The sequence below is a fragment of the Pundamilia nyererei genome, unplaced genomic scaffold, assembly GCF_000239375.1.
Source record: "Pundamilia nyererei isolate P.nyererei 1_Seehausen unplaced genomic scaffold, PunNye1.0 scaffold00056, whole genome shotgun sequence".
In the NCBI taxonomy this organism is placed as follows: domain Eukaryota; kingdom Metazoa; phylum Chordata; class Actinopteri; order Cichliformes; family Cichlidae; genus Pundamilia; species Pundamilia nyererei.
The window spans coordinates 1,870,013-1,881,936 of NW_005187457.1; the positions used below are offsets into that span (position 1 = coordinate 1,870,013).

The 11,924-nt window shown below is 41.9% G+C and overlaps 1 protein-coding gene across 2 annotated transcripts in view; it reads left to right on the plus strand.

The window, feature by feature from the left end:
* The window catches only part of agbl4 (AGBL carboxypeptidase 4), a 341,409-nt gene that overhangs the window by 155,890 nt on the left and 173,595 nt on the right, over positions 1 to 11,924 (plus strand). The window lies entirely within an intron of this gene.

Genomic DNA, 11,924 nt, shown 5'->3' on the forward strand with positions numbered 1-11,924 from the left:
AAAAAAAAGGGGTGGAAAGCACCAAAAGCCAATATAGTTATGGTAAGACAAGCTGCACCATGAAAAGGAAATTACCCCATCTCTCTCTCTCTCTCAGGTGTGCCTGTCAGGGTTCATTAGTGGAATTTCTTGCCTTCTTAATGGGGTTGGGAACATCAGTTGTGTTGTGCAGGAGTCAGGTTAGTTCACAGCTGACAGCCCTATTTGACAGCTGTTAGAATTCATATTATGGCAAGAACCAATCAGCTAAGTAAAGAGAAACAACAACACATCATTACTTTAAGAACTGAAGGTCAGTCACTCTGGAAAATTACTATAACTTTGAATGTTGCCCCAAGTGCAGTTGCAAAAACCATCAAGCGCTACCAGGAAACTGGCTCACACATGGACCGGCCGTAAAATGAAACGATAGATGTTTTTATATCGTCATCCGATATATATCGTTATATCGAACAGCCCTAGAGTCGACATTAGATCAGTGGGAATCTGTGCTTTGGTCTGATTAGTCCAATTTTGAGATCTTTGGTTCCTCAAGGCCTGGGAGCTTGAGGGTCCTGCGCAGTATCTTAGCTGTTCCTAGGACTGCGCTTTTCTGCACAGACATCTCCGATGTTGTTCCTGGGATCTGCTGGAGCCACTCGCCTCGTTTGGGAGTCACCGCACTTAGTGCTCCGATTACCACGGGGACCACTGTCACCTTCACCCTCCACATCTTCTCGAGCTCTTCTCTGAGCCCTTGGTATGTCTTGAGCTTCTCGTGTTCCTTCTTCCTGATGTTGCCGTCATTCGGAACCGCTACATCGATCACTACGGCCGTCTTCGTCTGTTTGTCTACCACCACTATGTCCGGTTGGTTAGCCACCACCGTTTTGTCCGTCTGTATCTGGAAGTCCCACAAGCTCTTAGCTCGGTCATTCTCCACCACCCTTGGGGACATCTCCCATTTTGACCTCGGGATTTCCAGGCCATACTGAGCACAGATGTTTCTGTATACTTTTCCATGTATGCCCTGCCTGCTAGCATCTTGCACCCTGCTGTTATGTGCTGGATTGTCTCAGGGGAGTCAGCCTGCAGCTGGGGTCTTGCCTGGTGTGATAGACCCCAGCCTCTATGGATCTTGTGCTCAGAGATTGTTCCTGTGCTGCCTCCGTGCTGTCTCTCAGTCCAGCTTTGTCCAGCCACTGGTAGGATTTCTGGATGTCAGCCACTTCCTCTATCTGCCGGTGGTACATGCAGTTCAGGGGCCTGTCCTTCCACGATAGTTCCTCCCCTTCCTTGTCATTCTTGGGTTTCTGCTGCCTGAGGTATTCACCGAGCACGTGGTTTGTTGGGACCATCTTGCTGGATGTTTGTTGTCTCATTCTGGATTGTGGTACTGACACTCACCAGTCGCCAGCCTCCTTTCTTCCTTCAGCATACAGCCTCAGGATGCTGTACTTGGGGTGAAACCCTCCATGCATGGTCAGGAGCTTCCTGGTCTTGATGTCAGTGGCTTTATCTCCTCCTTATTCCAAATGTTCGAACACTGAGCTACTAATTGTTTCGCCGTAAATCTCGATGCTGGGTTTCGAAGATTCCATAGGTCCCTCATTGTATTCATGTAAACTCTTCATCTGGGGTTACACGCGTTGTAGCAACGGCGCCCTATTTTCATCTCTTGCTCACCGATGCCGTCTTGTTCCAGTAGCCCACTTCTCATCAGGTTGTCCTGGTTCCTTAACACCTAAGGAATCAACACCTGATGCGGACCTTGTTAATCCGTGTGTGTGTGTGTGTGTGTGTGTGTGTGTGTGTGTGTGTGTGTGTGTGTGTGTGTGTGTGTGTGTGTGTGTGAGTATTACATTCAATCCTATTGGGTATACATTGATGATCAGAAATCATCTGTGAGTTGTTTTTCACAAACACTGTAATAAAAGTGGCCTGTAATTGACGTATATGTGCTCAAATATAAACATAATATTCAAGCATCAATCTAGCTGTATCTTTTGAGTGAAGTGGCTGGCTGTTTTGTAATGTCAAATAAATGGCTCAAACTGGAGTACACCAGCAAAGCCATTGTTTTCCTATAGAGAGAGCACTAGAGCAGTGCAGACCAGCCAAGTGGCTTGTGTGGTATGTGTGCTCCTGCCTGGGTGGCCCTGAGTGTGTGCACAACATGTGCACATGGCTTCCTCTGAATGTGTGCATCTGTTTGTACTTGCTTGTGTTTGTGTTTGTCAGCAAGTTTGTTGACAACACTGTAGGACATCAGGGTGGGATTGCTCTGAATGTGAGGAAACAGCTCATCTGAATATAGATGGGTCCCATCTGGAGGCGGTTGGCTTCGGCCCTTCATAATTTTGTAAGCAGCTAAGCATCTGGGGCCCGCTAATGAAACTAAAGGCACAGCAAAAGGCCCTGGGCTACCACCGGCTGCCTGTAGCTGTCAGGAATGGAGGGAGGACGATAGGAATGAGGACGAGTGGAAATATGGATGGAGGGAGACACGAGCCAGGAGGAAAGAGTGTGTTGAGAATATTGGAGGTCTTAAAGAGACCTAGATGGCTCCTTTGAGACAACAAGCAAGAAAGCCAAGTAGGCCATTAGAAAACTGAGCCATAAAATGAAGACAGTGGTGTCTTTATTGTGGCCCATTAACTCGCATGTTCATGTGGAGATAGCTGCACTGTGTGCCACCGTAATGAGCAATATAACGATGCCCCAGCATAGAATGATGCAGTGTTAAAAAAAAACACTAGTTAAGTAGAATCATGTTAACTACTAACATCAGCTTTTGTGTGTGGCTTTGGACTCCAGTAGCTTACCTGAATTGTGTGTCTGTCTTACAAGTAAATCCCAACAGGATATTCTCTTTTTATTATCTGTTACTTTGTAACACTTCAGCTTTCATTTCTTTTCCTAAAACTAAAACACTTTTCCATGAAGTACTTCTCGAAATTCCTGTGTAGCCTGAAGTATATATATTTTTCCCTCTGCTTGCTTCACATCCTTGCCTTCCCTCCAATAATGTGAATGACCCTGAGCAGCTGTGCTGTCCACAGTGGCTGCTACTTGTGGTTTGCTTAGGGAACGGAAAGCCATAGGCCCTTTTCTTAAACTTTATTATTATTGGTCCTTTATTCCTGTGTCAGTCTGATTTCCCAGTGGAAATGAAATGAAAAAGCAATTGGTTCTCCTTTTTATTACTGTCATCTGTGTTTTCTGGTCCAGAGAGTAAAATTGCTTGATCTCAGAGAGTTGCACTTTTACCCCCCCACCCACCCCTGTACGAAGTCACCGTAAAGAAAAACAATAACAGGGAAAACAACAATAAGCATCAAAAAAAAATTACCTGTCAAAATGAGCGTGTCTGAAACTGGAGGGCCGCCAACATGCTGACACCCACCAGTTGTTTATGACGGGATGAGTCAGTTAGTCCGATGGTGGCCTTCTGTATCTGCCAGCTCCCACAGTTCAGGAAAAGATGTTTAGGAGAGATTAGCATCATAGACGATGAAGGACAGACATGCAGAATGCAGAGGTGGAGGGAGCAGTAAGTCGAGAAAGACAAAAGGCGGAGAGTGAGGAAAAAGTGTTAAAAGATATTTTGTGGACAAAAAGAAAGACAAAGGATTCCCTTGAGGTTGTGGCTAACCCTAAAGAGGCATCCCGATGGGGGCTCCTCATCTCAGCACCTCAAATAATTTATTCATTGGCTTCATTAAGAAATAAATTCCAAGACTGCTTAAAGATCGATCTCCAGGTCACTTTCTGTCATCGCTATTCCTAATGAAAGCCCCAGTGTGTATTCATTCTCAGCTGTTTATGCGGCGTTTGTGGAACAGTTACTGTTAGCTAAACAGTTAATAGTATTTTCTTGTCATGTCATTTTACAGACTTCATTAGTACCGCAGCAGACGATCAAAATGAATGACACTCGATAATTTGCGTAAATACTGCATTGCTCTTTGATAAAGCAGACAGTACCCTTCACTGCCAGCCGGTGTCTCAGCAGCATCGTGGGTTTATTTAACTTCATCTAACTTCACATGCAGCACTAGACAATACAACAGAAGAGTGACTGTTCCCTGGACCTTCACACGTGTAATTACAATCGAGGAAGATAATTAAAGAGGCGGAAAGGAAGACAGATCTTGTCATTTAGGGAACAATGCCGTCCAATCTACTCATATGTATTCTACTTCCTGAATTATCAGCTGACATGATAGCACAATCAGGAAGAAAGCTCCCCCCCCCCCCTTTTTTTTTGTTGTTGATATTTCTCACCTACTGGTCATCAGTTACACAAGGAGCTGTTTGATTGAAGCGCCTTCTGTGTGATTGAGATAATGATATGATAGGTATAAGTTAGAATAGAAAACAAATGTCCAGCTCCACCGGGTAAAAAGAGCTATGCCAGTAAAATGTTTGTTTTTAACCATTTTAAAACGCCTCCAGACACATTTCTAGCACATATTTTGAGGCGTTACCTAAATTAACTTTAACTTCAGTGATTGCTTAATAACCCACATCTATTGCTTGCAAATAGGTAGACATTGCTGCAAATAAAATCTGGTTAGCTGGAGAAGTAATTGATTCATTTACTTCTGGGTGGTATGTCACCAGCTACGTTCAGTAGGGTTCATGTTTTAAACCCAGAAGCCATCTCTATCTTTTATATACAGTCTAAGGGGCAGGGATAGCTCAGTAGGTAGAGTGGCGGCCCCATGATCGGAAGGTCGGGGGTTCGATTCCCCTGAACAGCTACCCTGAGGTACCCCTGAGCAAGGTACCGTCCCCACACACTGCTCCCCGGGCGCCCAATGGCTGCCCACTGCTTCACTGAGTGAATGGGTTAAATGCAGAGAGGGATTTTCCCCACGGGGACCAATAAAGTACACTTTCTTCTTCTTCTTTCTATGGTCAAAATGGGACTTGCAGGGAGCATTTATGTATAAGAAACATGCTGAAAGCGTTGCCACACTACCCAAGGACATTCTCTTGAAGGCAAATGTAGGAATTCTGTAAGTGATGCTAATTTTTTGGATATGCAGCTAATAATTAGCTCCAAAACAAAATTATAGCTAAGAATAATGACTGACAGAATGTTTGTTGTCAGTAGTTTTAATCGTTGAAGGTACCAAAAAGCACTCATGGCAGAAGTTTAGTCTTAACAAATTTACTCTGGAGGGAATTGTGCCTGTTTACATGAAATCCCATATAATTTCTGTCTTGACCAGCAGGCCCAGGAACATTATTTTTACTAGAGAAACACCAGTAGCATAGCTCAAAACTCAAACCTGTGCAGTTAAAAGTTCTGAGTAAATAACTGGTGCATCACAAACACATTTTTTTTTCAATTTCAAATGGCGTTTTGTTAAATATGTGCATTTTCCTGAGTGCACATATTTTCCACTAAGAGCTTGAAGGAGTATTTACGAGGACCGGCAGTCTCTAGACTGTGGATGCTGCGCACGTGTGTCCGCAGAGTTGGATCGTAGAATAGACAGAGATAGAAACAGAGATTGAGAGTCTATAGAGTAAAGGCATAGGGAACCAGTCATGCATTCTGTTCAGCCGCCTGTAAAAATGACTGAATATATAAATGAAAATATTTTTGATGCATTCAGCAGGAAGGTCAAGGTTCAAATGAAGTTTTTGATGTGGGGGCGAGACTAAAATATTGAAATACATATTGTGCAAAGTTTAGACACTATTTAAAATGTAAATAAAAACTGAATGCAATGATTTGCATAGCATTAAAATTATATATTAATATAATATTAATATTATCTATGCATGCTAATTTTAATTTTTTTAAAGAGCGTTCTATAGGTTTCATGAGATTAGTGTCTGTATACAATACTAGTAAAACTCTTGAGTCACCCCCCATTTCTCCATCTTTTGCTGCCAAGAAGCCAGACTTTCTTGTAATATTTTTAAAGTGGTCTTAAACAGTAGTTCTCTGGGCTCTCTGAAGGTCTTTCAGAGGTTTTCTTTGAACACTGACTGCTTTTCACTCATTTTTAGTCCAGTCCTAGTATCTTTTCCACAGGACTGCTGTTTTCTTTATTCATACTGACCTCTGAATCATTCTAGACATGTTCTCATTTATGTTGTGGAAATACATAAATACACCCAGGAGTAACAGTAACATAAAAAGTAACTTGTTTCCAAATGACAGAATGCCTTCACTTATCTCAGATTGATGAACCTGGCAATACTAAGTGTCCCATGTCTGAAGGGGCTCAAATCTATACGTATGTAAGTCTGGTCAATGACCAATTGTAGGAATGGACCTAACATATGTTGTCGCTGTCTAAATAACAGAGGGGATCGTGCCAGCATACATTCATGTGCCCCTACATCTGTATATGTGTGTGTTTTTGTTTGTATGGAGTGGGTCTTCACTCACTCTGGCACCTTCCCAGCTCCCCATGGCCAGACCAGCAGCTGGCAGGCAGAGATTGCCCACTCATCAAGCCACTTTATCACTAGGCCCGTGGAGTTCAAGGGGCCTGTCAAAGACCAAGCGGAGGAGGCTCCTCACTCCTTTTATACCAGAACACTTTTATACCACCGGTGTTAAGTTGCAAAACTTGGCCAATAAGCTCTCGAAAAGAGCGGCTGTGAGCAAAGTATCGCAGATAGTTTGACAAAGGCTTAAATAAAGAACAACAGCTAATGTGTTTGGCAGTAAGACAAGCTTACTTACATTTGGGATTTCTTGCCTTCTTGGGAAGGTGCTCGCTTCCAGTTGAAACAATATAATGTTTGGGAATTTTGCTGCTGACAGACACAAACACAGCTAACTCGCACGCTTTCTTGCCGAGAGCAGCCTTCAATCCTCGCTAAATTATTAACCAACAAAAAATACTGGCTGTCACCTTGTTGTAGTGGTTGGTTGACAGGCATAGCACAGAGACTGTACCGCTGCTGCTCGAGACCTTACGCTTTCACGACGAGGTATCGAGAACTTGAAGCTGAGCTTTAAGCCTTTACTTCTGCGCCTCCACACTGCAAATAAGAAACTTTAAGATTGCTCTGACTGTTGGTCCTAGTAGTTTTCACTCCTGATCTCCTTTGTCTGTCTCACCCTCCCTAACACACTCCCTCCCTCCTTTGTCCTACTTAGCCAGCAACTGCAAAATCACTTATCTTCACCTTGCTTCCTCTGTCTCCTGCTAATACACATTAGCAGCCAGCAGCCATATGTAATAGGACTGTGTGTGCCCCTGCTGGTATAATGGCTTCTCTGACACTTCTCCCATTAAATGTGGTCAGGCAGTGCTACACAGGAACCCTCTGCGCACGCTAAAATATTGTTATGTAACTACCATAAACAAGCTGGCCGGTGTCAGTGACTTTGGGAATATGTGGGGGGCTATTTTTGGTTTATTGGACCTTACCTTTTTTTCTCCTTGTCTTTATTTCCTCTGACTCTCCTTCCAGCCTTGCCTGCCTTGGGTTATAAAAACCTTTTATCATAATAAGGTACACGCAGCTGCATTAGGAAACTCATCAGATTACAGTGTGACTAAGTGGACATGTCTGCTATATCTAATGGGCTTTTTTATCTTAAAAACCGTGACTGTACAGTACCACATACAGTACAGTAACTAGATAGCATCTGCTGCTCCATGGGCTGTGTGTGGTGAAGCCCGGGCTAAGTCTCGGATAACGTGATCATCGGCAGCATCCTTAACTGTTACCGTGACAAACGAGAGCTCTGATTCTGCCTGATAAGCGACATATTCATTTGTTTAATTAAAACAGCTTGTCTCATCGTAGTGAGGGGTCAGTTTAGAGAATGTTAGAATTAAAGCAGGTAATTAAGTAAAGCTCCAGATAAGAAACCCCACAGAGGTAGCTGCTTCTGCCAGTAGGGAAGGCAAACCTAATCTATCCCCTCTGCAATCCCACAAGGTCGTTCACTTTATTAAAGTCTGATGCCACTACCGCTGCCCAGCAGCCCAACATGATGAAATATTTTATATACTTGTTGGGAAGGAGGGAAAGAGGGAGGAAGAGGTAGCACGGACTAAAGTCTATAATACTACTACTACACAAAATTAAGGTAATTAAAGACTGCTTGTTATCTTGTCTATGAGAACAGGAAAAGAACTTGTACAGCAACGAGCACCTTGACAAAGATATTTGTTTGGCCAATGGAGTGTGGCGTTAATTATCACAGGCTGATTAAAGGCACCGAGCAGGAATGGATGTCGTTTGTCTTGCCAGCCGTAGACTCTACGGCAGCTAGCCAGGTCATTATTTTAGGGACCTTTTGGGGCAATTTTAAAGTCGGGGGATGGTTTCTCTAATGTTGAGTGAGTCAGTAGTGTAATGGAATAGCGGGATAATTAGTCAAAAGGTGTGTTACAGTGATGAAAATAGATGCTACTGTAGCAGAGGATAGTTCAGATATAAGCTTGCACTCCATGCTTTGCAGTAAAAAAAGTTTACAATTTCTAATCAAGGAATGCAGGTGGAAATGTCGCTCTGCAAGCCCAGCTAGATCTGTGGCGAACCAGGGCTTTCTCTCCAATTCACTCAAGCTCTGAGCTCCCTGGTATTTCTTAAACGATTAGGTCTCGGAGTCCAAATGTCACAAAGTGTTGTAGGTCTCAAAACACCATTGTGTTTTACTGCAGAGTGATAAAAAAAGCCTGTTCCTATCAGGTTATTTCATCGGTTACATGTGTGCAGCAGTAATTTCTTTGATATATAAGCAGGTAGATCGCCAATGAAGATCTACCTGAACCTACTGATTCACTTCTTTAGAGAGTTTTGATGTCTGACCATTCAAAAGAATAACCAGAACCTAACATACCATCTCAGATGATAGATTTGCAGGTTTTTGAGGCTGCGAGTTTGGCGTTTTGGGTGTTACAGTAGCACCTGGGTTTTGGAGGGGTTAGCAGTGATTGTGTTTGGATGAGATGGTGTAATGCCAAATTTGTGCAGATTAAATACGAAATTCCTTGCAAAGATTCCTTGGATGATCTTTTGTTCAGTTAAACAGACGACAATCCATAATATTAATAAAATAATTGCATCAAAATTGATAAAAAATGAGAAAACCACTTAACTGGCTCGTATTAGCTGAAGTACTTGCAGGCAGAGAGGTACTGCCAGTGTGTCATACATAATTTTAGCCTCAACACAATTAAAATACATTGAGATTGAGACATATCAGTATTTTCCATACCTTCCTTTTGCATAGTGGAGATACAAGAAGAGTGTCTCACCTTAAGTGGCCATGTGAGAAACAGTTTTCGGTACTCCTGCGTTACTTAATATTTCAAAATCTAAAGTAATGATATGAAGGAGATTCATATCAGTTAATAAACTTAAGGGGTTTCTTTGTATCTACCTTTCATGTTTAAGCAGATTGAGTTTAGCATGTTATTGAGACAAAATAGATTAAAGTATCCAGTCTCAGTTATAATGTGAAAAGGTTTACCAATATGCTTCATAATGGGCAGCCATAAATTCCTATTCCCATACACGTCCATTATCGCTCTCAGGTTTTGTAAACTAATGCGCTGACTTATAAACTGGCAATTTATGTAGGTGTAAAGATAAATGCCAGTCAACATTTTTCCCGAAATGTTGCGAAATTTATAGTTAAGAAGTAGAATAAAATGAGAACGAGGCTACTAATCAAATATGCCTGATTCATTGATCATCCGCAAACGTGACAATGAGGGTTTAGCAGGTTGCTGGTCTATAGCATCCAGGTGTGTTAACATAATGCAACATGCTTCATGGGATTGCATGTGCAATGCTCAGAGTCTACTAGCCTCATGTAGCGGTGTTAAATTTTAAAGTTTAATGCAGTACGTTAGAAAAAGACAGAACAAATTTGGCTTGTTTAGCGTTGAGCGGAGAAAGCCTCTTACACCTGAAAAGAATTCAATCTGAACAAATCAAAAAACCTCTGGAACGATGTCCTGTGGACAGACAAGACCAAAGCAGAGATGTTTGGCAATCGTGCCACATTTGGAGATAATCCTTGTACCAACTGTCTGCACGGTGGTGGAGGGGCAATGATTTGGGCTTGTTTTGCAGCCACAGGACCTGGGCACCTTACAGTCATTGAACTCCTCTGTTCACAAAGGTATTTTAGAGCTGAATGTGAGCCATCTGTCCAACAGCTAAACCTTGGCCAAAATTAGGTAAAGTAGCAGGACAATGATCCCAAATACAGCAGCAGATCTACACGAGTCCTCAAACTGAGTAAAAGCTGTGGCAGGACCTTAAGAGAACTGCGCATGTGGAAATACAAACAAACCTCAATGAACCAAATCAACATTGTAAAGAAGAGTTGTCCACAATTTCTCCACAGATGTGTTAGAGACTCATAAAGTCAGAAAACAATTACCCCAAGTTTTTTCTGCTAAAGTTTTGAATTGTGGGTTGTACATGCAACTTGAATTGAACTTAAAAAACATTATGAACATCATTATTGTTATTTTGCCTTAAAATAACTTGAAAATTATTTTAAGGCTGCACAATTTTAAAAGCAAAAATCGTGTGACAGCATGTTTCCAACATCTGGCTCAACCTGCTTTTGCTTCTTTCTTCACTGCTCGGGTTCCCGTTGATGTTGATCTTCTCTTTGCAGTTGCCAAATCCTTCAGCTTATCTACAAATACATGCAGAGGGGTTTGTAATTATGAAAGTGAGGTAAAAGTTGTCAACAATAGACATGTGTACATGTGCAGTCAGAAAAATGCCCTTTCTTATACGTGATATCGCTTTAAGAATTCTACATCATGTTGTTTGGTTGTGTGTGTTGGTGTCCAATGGTTCCACGGTGTCAAATATTTTGTTGCTTTTCAAGATTTTCTTTCTTAACAGCTAAAAAGTCAGCCATGGTTGCATTTAATTTATCAGGTCTGTTAGCCTTTTCTCTTGTTCTTTCTTTTTGTCCCTCGCCTACTCACACAAAAAAGCACCCAACACACACACTGGAACATAAAAATACAGCCCACCGCACAAGCCCTCTCAAGGCCAGAAAAACAAATATGCCCATTTTCCTATTTGATTGGGTGTCAGCGTGGGGAGGAAGGGGGACAGGTGTGATGCATAAAATGACCCTGCGACTCCATCACGCGCACGACAGTTTTATGGTGAGGAGGTGTTTCAATCACGCTGCTGCCCTCGAAGGCATCAATCAATACAGACACACACACACAAACGCACATGCCACAGTCACACCAACACACATTCACCTCATGATACTGGCGAAAAGGGCAGCCGAGTTGTTGAAGTACGCTCATTTGCACAGGCATGAAATGAAGTAAACATTAATTTAGATATAGTGTTTTACTGTTTACTTGCTCATTTATTGGATTGCATATTGAATCTTCAAGTATTCTTGAAACAACGTGGAAATTTACCATCAGGAAAACTAAATTAACTGATTTTAAACATCGCCTTTTTAACCTTCCCCAACCTTTATAATTATCTCAACAGAAAAGGTGCACAATGCAAAATTAAACTTCATCAAGTTACAACATCAAGGTGCAAATGATTAAATAACTAGTATATCATTATTCTGTCGGTAACCCTGCAATTAGCAGTCTAATTCATTCCTTTGTCCCTGCAAACCTTTTCGCTGTACATGTTTTAGTAGTTAACGGCATAGTACGCAATGAATCTATAAGGAAAAATAATTATTCTGATAGCTGATCTCCACATGTCTTCTGCATTATACGTAATCTGCAACATTGTTGGGGTTGTTTGTATCTCTTAAACTATTAAATCAATCAAATAATTGCAAACAAGCCCTTCTATAAATGTTGGCACACGAGAGGTAAATGCTGCGGAAACAAACTTTCAAGTTATTTTAGAAAAACCCAATATTTGTTTAGTGAGGTGCTTTTCGACGATGGCTTAAAAATCTGTCAGTGCTTTATTTGACCCAGGTAATCACA